The sequence below is a fragment of the Nicotiana tabacum genome, chromosome 5 (assembly GCF_000715075.1).
Source record: "Nicotiana tabacum cultivar K326 chromosome 5, ASM71507v2, whole genome shotgun sequence".
NCBI lineage: Eukaryota > Viridiplantae > Streptophyta > Magnoliopsida > Solanales > Solanaceae > Nicotiana > Nicotiana tabacum.
This window is the reverse complement of record NC_134084.1, coordinates 81,832,480-81,840,671: the sequence shown is the minus strand read 5'-3', so window position 1 is coordinate 81,840,671 and position 8,192 is coordinate 81,832,480. Positions and strand designations below refer to the sequence as shown.

Below are 8,192 nucleotides of genomic sequence, written 5' to 3'. Positions count from 1 at the left end.
GCCATTTTTAATTATTATTTTTAACAATTATTTTCTTAAGTAAGATTAAATAGTATTTTTAATCGTTATCTTGTTTGCTATATTATTTTTATATACAAAAAGGAGGAGAGAATACAATTAGTTTTTGGACCAATTTAGTCTTGTTTGTAGTCCAATTAAACCAATCCTTTAGCCCATTAACTCAAAAGCCCAAACCTAGACATCCATTTAAGATAATATATAAGAAAAAATCAAAAAACCTAGACCAGGGAGGACCCCAGCCGCAACTCCCACAAAAATCGAACCCCTCCACCCCCCATTGTGCTTTTCCTCCATGAAATCTAGCTAAAAATACACAAAAACCACTCCAAAAAAATTAGGGAAACCCCCGAACGGTCACTGAAGTTAACCACGAAATAGCCATTGTCGAGGTCGTTCAAAGTGGTATTCCGTTCCGATTAAGTCGACTTCGTGGTTAGGAGGCTTGTGGTCACGGTCCAGTTCGATTTTTCTCAAGTTTTCAGCATCAATTTTCGGATTTTCATTTCCTCTCATAGCTGTTTTGTTAGGGATTTGATTTGGATATCCTCATTAAATACAAAAATTAGCTCAAGCGCTATTGAGGCTGCCATATTCATTTTCTTAACTAGGAATGATTTCTAGGATTTCATTTAAGCTCTTCTATGATGTAATGGCTTGCTGTTGCATCACTACTCCATGGCTAGGCGTCCGTGGTAGCAATTTGGCATCCAAACAGGAATTGTAAAGTTGGAGGCTCTCGTGAATAGGCGACACCCTGTTTGAGGTCCATTTCTTTTTTTCTTTTCCTAATTTGATACTACTTCACTCCTTACTTAATCAATTTCTCTGATGTGCTTATTTGTGCTTAGTGTGTTTGTTATTTAATTGTGTTTGATAAACGTTCAGTTATAAGGTATTTGTCTATGTAGTTCCTAAAATGTGTTTGTTGGGATGAGAACATCTGGGCAGAAAAGTAATCCAAAATCGATGATGGATAAATTTAGTAACATGGATTGTTAAAGTAAATGATTGAGAGATATCAAACGTGCACAATAGGTATTGAACTTGGTTTAATTAACAAGGGAAAATTATTTATGTCATGTTAGAAAAGTCAAATAACTTTGGATATTGAATGAATTTTACATCGTTTCATCTTTTTAATTAAGAATCAATAGGAGCATGCTTAGGCCGTTCTCATTTGGGTAGGCAAACCTTTAGGACGTTCGTGTTTTAATTTCTTTTAAGGTGAGAGGTCGCTCCTTTTAGTTAAATTTATCCGGGGAATGTCCGAAAAATTTGTATATATTTTATTCTGGGGTATTCCCTGAAGTATTTATACTTGGAGATCGATAGTAGAACTCGTAGTGTTTTATTTTTATTTTTATTTAATCATCTTTTATTAGGTGGGGACGACCTCGAGCCTCATGTGTGTTTATTTTCTTTTTCTATATGTTTACCTCAACTCGAATATTTTAAAAGCCAACTAGATCGAGTACGCAACCGTGACCTTCACGGGACTTGGGGAGTGCCTAACACCTTCTCCCGAGTCAAATGAACTCCCTTACCCAAATCTCTGGTGCAGACTTAGTTTTGAAGTCCAAGTGTTTTAAAAGGAAGAAATTATTTTTAGAAAAATGGTAACCTGACACACCGAAATCAAATGTCAGGTGGCGACTCTGAGTAATTTCCTTTTGAACTCACAATTTTGTCACTTTTTAATTAAAAACCCTTTTCAAGCTTTACTAAATTTTTTATCTGTTTAAGAGGGTTTAGTGAAGTTTGTAAAAAAAAAGGGGTGTGACATCTCTGGCGATTCTGCTGGGGATCTGTAGGTTCGAGCTGGTACTTGATCTTGTTGGCTTTTCGGATATTCAGTTGAGGTGTTTGTTTTCTTTATTTGTTTTGTTTATTTACTTTGTTTGTCTTATTTTCTTGTTTTGTTGGTTATTTGTTTATTGCTTTTCTTAATGTGTTACTGCTTTATAAAATGTCATAATTTGCATAACCACGGGTCTTCTTTCTGCAACAAGTTTCGGAGTACGCGTCGCGTGCACGAACTCTTTGTTGAGTCACCCTTAATTTAGGAGGGGGGGCGTCGGACGTATGGAGTGGGTGGAATGCTTGAGCAGCCACCATCGACCATACGCTCCCTCGAATTGCTTTGTTAGTGAACCCTAAACTTAGGTCAGCCTTTAGATCATTTTTATTTGCATAATGTCATTTAGACCTAGTAGGGCTCAGTCCCAGGTACCGTGTCCCTTTGTAGGAAGCCTATCCAAATTTTGTCAAAATGGGCCCGTGTCTCAAAAAGACATTCAAGCATCCCTATGTGACACATGTTGCATCTTTGAGGGTAAAAAGGTCATTTGGCGGACCGATGCTTGGGAAATAAGGGTGAAAAACGAAGCAAGTAGGGCCCAATTATATTTTTCTTTCACTACTTTTTCAAAAATAAATGACAAAAAAATGAAAATGAAAAATCCAAATTTTTTTTACACTTTCCCATTATTTTCAAACAATTAAAAAAAAAGAAAAAGAAAATCCAAAAGATTTTACACTTTTCCATCACTTTCCAAAAATTAAGAAAAAGAAAATCCGAAAAGATTTTGTACTTTCCCACCATTTTTCAAAAAAATAAATAAATGATAATCCAATTTTTTTTTACATTTTCCATCATTTGTTTTTCAAAAAGACAAAAATATATAGTTTTTTCAAATTAGATGTTTTTTTTTCAATTTCTATCCCGTATCCAATCTTCCCGAACTACGCATACTTGATTCTCGTCTTTCGGGGCGAGATACGTAGGCAACCCACATATGGTCCGGTCTTCCTAGTAAGTCTTAGGTAAGGGCTTCCGGGGTCGTAGCCAAATCTTGCATGTATAGCCATATTTGGCCACATCAGTCGTTTTTGCAAAATAGGATTATTTTTTCAAAGTAGTTTGTTATCTCATGTCTTAGAGCCTTGAGTCTACAATAAAGTGTCCTCTCACTTCAAGGGCCATTCCTGTTGAATTTGCATGTCTAGCCACTTTTGGGCCATATCGGCCATTCTCGCAAAATGAAGTCATTTTTGCAAAAGTGGTTCAATTATCCATGTCTTAGGATTTTGAGTCCACAACTAGGTGTCATATTACTTTAAGGTCCTTCCTTTTTGAGTTTGCATCTTTAGCCATTTCGGGTCATATCAGCCGCTTTTGCAAAATGGGTCATTTCTGCAAATTAATTTTGGGTCATGATTATTGGGAGTTCGAATCCATATAAGCTTTAGTGAGGTATGTCCATGTCTTTGAGTTCATCTTTGTTGAGTTTGCAGTAATAGCCACATTTTGGTTACGTAGGTCATCTTGCAAAAATAGCCGTAATCGTGCCTTGTATGTGTCCAATAGAAGGTGCCGTGGCGTCACATGTGTCTTGAGTTACTAACTCTATTTGATCTTATTTTTCCATTCAGGTATATATCAATTTACTAGAGTTTGAGCACGACAAATACTCCAGGATCATTCTAGTCAAAACCATTGCATGCACGAGCTGCTTGAGGAAACTTTTTATTTTTTAGTCTATCTTAGGTTGTCTTTTAATTTTTCGTCTTGTACAGTAGTATCGAGTCTGTCAGTCTAGTTAAGATTGTCGAGTCTTTTGTTATAGTACTTCCTGTTTTGTATTTGAAAATCCAAAAAAATTATAAATGAAAAATCCCAAAAAGATTTTTGTTTCTTAGTTTATTTTGTCCATTACTTTTCAAGAATCACACTTGATCTGATTCATGAGGGACATGATATGTAGACAACCTACATAGGGTTCGATCGAATTATTGAAAAAAAAGAGAGAGAAAAAGAAAAAAAGAGATGAAATTGTGGATGTGAGAAATGAGAGGAAAGAAAAGAGTGACAATTAAAAGAAAAGAGGGGGGAAAGAATTGAAGAGCCAAGCAGTGTTAGAAGGAAAATGAAGAAGGAAATGAGTCAAGAAGAGTGAAATTAGAATGATGCCATATGACCTTCGTACCCTTGAAGCCATTCTAGAACCGTTAATTGTGAATAGGGGGTATTACACACAATGTGATATTTCTATCTCATAAATGCTCCAACGCTAACATGTTGGCATTGTTTTGCTCCTCTTTGTTACTTTCATTGTTATCATAATAGAGGGTGGTTAGTTTGTGGCACTTTGGTGATTCATCCGGACAACGCAAGGTCAAAGAGCAAGGTATCCTGACTAGCAAAGACTTGGACACAAGAATTATTGACCCGTTGAGGGAGATTGAGAAGTCAGAATCTGAATTGAAAGAGGAGGTCCAAAGGTTGAAACAGCAGATGGCAGAAATGTATAAGTCTTGGATCAGGGGGCATCCTCCACCTTCATTCCCCACTAACTACACAGAAAACCCTGCTTCCATTCCACCACTCTCCCAATCACAGATGCCCAATACCGTCGACCTTTCCCCTCAACATGCACCGGGCTTTACCCCTTACTACAATCACCCTGGCACTTCCTCCCAAATCTTCCATGATTTACTAGCCAAAACAACCTCATACCCTGCTCTGACATCTACTTCTATTTTTGTAGCTCCTCCACTAGCTACTCTTCATCGATCCTCTAGCGAGACTGTGTTCGAAGTCCCTGATACCCAAGGAAAGAGACCCAAGGAAAGTTTTAGGGAGTTTTGGTTCAGATGGAATGAACAAGTTGCTCGGATCAGTTCTCCGATTGATAAAAAAGATGTTGCCGAGACCCGCCAATGACATGATCCAGTGGGCATTCCTGCTAAACGCTTTCAGCCTTAATACCGAGCTCCACAAAATCCACCCTAGTACTATCCTCTGAACAATGTCCGGTCATCTGTCCAACCACTGGGTTACTATCTAGGGCGAGCATCAGCATCCTAAAATACTCTTTCGCCTTCACAACTTTTTCGGGCACTCAACAACCCACATCCAAGCCAGGGGTATAGAGGTAAACAAAGGTTTAAATATAAGTTTACACCGATAGGAGAGTCCTATGCAGCTTGTTTGAGAAATTAAAGCATTATGACCTGATTGCACCTATTACTCCGAATCATGTGGACCCGCGTGCAAAAAGCTTTGACCCTTCTAAAAGGTGTGAATACCATTCCAATGCCCAGGGGCACAATGTCAAAAGTTGTCGGGATTTGAAAAGGGATATAGAAAGAATGATTCAAGAAGGGATAATTGTGGTCCAGGACAGTGACACCCAGAACATTGCACATAACTCTTTACCTACACGTGATGATGCACACATTGTGGGGAAGATGCGTGGTGATAGGGAGTATGAGAATCCTCTTGGGAACTTGCTGACTGAAGTTAATGATATTGAAATTGGTGAAGGTCCCAGTAATCTTGATGTGCAACCCATTGGCTAATATGTTGAGCTTGGTAATTGAAAAGACACTCCTTTCTTGGCTAGCCAGGGAGGAGTTTTGGTGGTTTATTTTGTTGGCATTTCTGTTTGTCCGGGTTATTTCAGGGTTGTAATCCGGACATTGTGTTGTGGCTCAAACTCTTCTTCTTCTTTTTACCTAGTTCGCTTTATTGTAGTAACACGTCTAGTGTTATTAGGATTGTTCCAAGGTAGTAACCCATGTCTATTTTGCTTGTCTTGTTCAAACCCTTTTTACCATCTGTCTAATGCAATCTCTTGTTTTCTGTTAATTCTAGTCAGTTTTGTTTAGGTCATTTTTCCTCTTATAGTTCTTTTCATGCCGACCCTAGTGACGTGACATGCACGCATAATTCTTAGCCTGATCTTGAAAGTTAGTCTATTCATGAAGCAATGGCATAGTTTTGAATATGATAAAAGGATGCGTTTTAGGAAACAATTAAGGATTCACGCACTCTGAGATGACCTCAACTTTGAATTGAGTGAGACTGAGGCAGTAAGTCTAGGAAATCAAGAGGTTGATAAGAGCATACAATAAGGAAATGTCTCTCAAGCAGTTTGAGGTAAATCAGTCAGTGCTAAAATGCATTCTTCCACATCAAGATAAGGTTGAGTCAAGTCTGCTTCACACTGGCCAGGGTCATTCAATGAGAAAAAGGTATTGCCCATTGGCACTTTTTGTTTGTGTTGATGCCATCAATATATACTATGTGTGATTTGTTTGCTTATCTTCAATTGCATGTTTGTACTTGGCATTTTTAAGTTTGGTATAACGAAGACATTTTATTCTGCTACCCAAACACTTTTATCCTTTGCTACCCATTTTGAGCTCTAATTTTTTGTTTTATACCCCTCTTTTGGAATCAGAAATAGAGTCAGGAACTAGAAAAGGAAAAGAAAAGAGAAAAAGAAGAAAAAAAAGGAAAAGAGAAAAGAAAAAAAAGAAAAAAGGAGAAAAGAAAAAAAAAGGGAAAAGGAAAAAAAAAAAGAAAAGGGAAAGAAAAAAAACAACTTTGTCTTTTGAACTACGTTTGACATGATTCTTGTCACCACAAGATACGTATGCAGCCTTACGGTTCAATCACACCAAATAAAATATTTCATGATCCCCGAAGTCAAGAGTGGGGAAGTTTTTCTTAAAAATCCCATCAAAGGAAAAATTCAAAAAAAAATTCCCCAAACTCCAAAAAACTGGGGCAGAAGTTTTAATTTTGCCTAAAGGCCTGATTCCAAAAGTTGTAATTTTGAACCCTTTTCATCTTAAATTATTTTGAGCCTTCATACCACCCTTTCTTTCCAACCCTGTTCAAAAGCCTATATTACGGTCCAAAGAAAGACCTTCTGACAAATCTTTGAGGATGTCAAATCAAGTGTGTGGTGAAAGTATGATCTTCCTGCATCATGGGTAATACCTTTGTTCTCAACACAATGAGAGAAAATGTTAAAATGAGAGAGTCTTATCGGTGAAAACTCTCAGGGGAACCGTAAGGCGACGGTGAGTTAAGAAAAGAGCAAAATGAGAGAGGCTTGATGGTGAAAATCTTCAAGGCACTACAAGTCGACTGAGGATTGGAGATCAAATGGGACAATTGAAGCGCTGAAGCTCAGTTTCACAGCAAAGAGGTACAACAAGAGTTGAATATTAGACTTGCTTGAGAGATTAGGCCACTTAATCCAAAGGTACATGTCATGGTCATTAGAGTTGGTATCCCCATCTGATAAGTTTCTACTTCGTAATTTTCTTGTTAGGTATCATCTCTTTCCCTTGTCCCTTATTTTATTCCTCTCGTTTTGTTTGAGTCCCTTCTTGAGTCTGTTTGGTCAGAACAAGTGAGAAATGACTTTAAAATTTGCTACCATCTTTCCAATTACACAAAACAAATTTGGCTAGCGCATCAAAGTGGCATAAGTTAGGGAAAAGTTGTTTGCACATTGAGTTGGTAACAATCAACATGTTTTGGGATTTATGTGAAATACAAGAGTTCGGTAAATGTCAATTCATAAGCAAAATGCAACAGATAGAGGATATTGGGATCGAATGGAGCAGAGGTATTTTCTGTGATAAAGGTTGAAAGAAAATGGGCAATCGATAACAGTTGAGGTCGTCCAGGCTGAAATCAAAGTTACCTTGGCAGTGGCAGAGGCAGACACTCAGCAATGATGCCACAAACTAACTACCACGTTTCAAACTAACAAAATTTTATTCGTCTAAAATAGGGGCAAGAAAATTTTCTAATCCACAGGGACCCTCCCATGAATAAGGCATGGCTAAGGGGCAAGAAATTCGGTTCAAAATCCTCCAAGAAGAAAGCATGGCTCAAGTAAGTTCATTCTCGTATTTTCAGGACCTTCCTGGATAATGGGATTTAGTTTTAAATTTTCAGGACCCTCCTGGATAATGGGATTTAGTTTTAAGTTTTCATGATCCTCCTGGATAATGGGACTTAATTTTAAGTTTTCAAGACCCTCCTGGATAATGGTATCTAGTTAAATTTCAAGACCTTCATAGATAACAAGATTTAGCGTAAGTTCTACCATTAGGAAATATAATTTATATTTAAAGTTGTCACTTTTAAGATGAGATTTAATTTGTAGTTTTTAGGGCCCTCCTAGATAATGGGATTTAGCTTTTAAATTCTTAGAGATCTTTAGGTAACATGATTCGATTAACACTCACAGATGTTCCCAGATTCCAAACTGGGCCAGAAAATTTCTTTCATTTTGTTTGTTTTATTGTAATGGCAGGCGCCCACCTAGATAACGAGGGAATACAATTCAAGTTTTTGGTAATCA

The 8,192-nt window shown here is 37.5% G+C and overlaps 1 long non-coding RNA gene across 1 annotated transcript; it reads left to right on the top strand.

The window, feature by feature from the left end:
• The first annotated feature begins 241 nt into the window (after positions 1–241).
• On the top strand, positions 242–3,717 carry LOC142181182 (uncharacterized). Its single transcript, XR_012709601.1, has 2 exons — positions 242–784; positions 3,454–3,717. It is a non-coding gene; the product is annotated as an uncharacterized LOC142181182 (long non-coding RNA).
• The last annotated feature ends 4,475 nt before the right edge of the window (positions 3,718–8,192 follow it).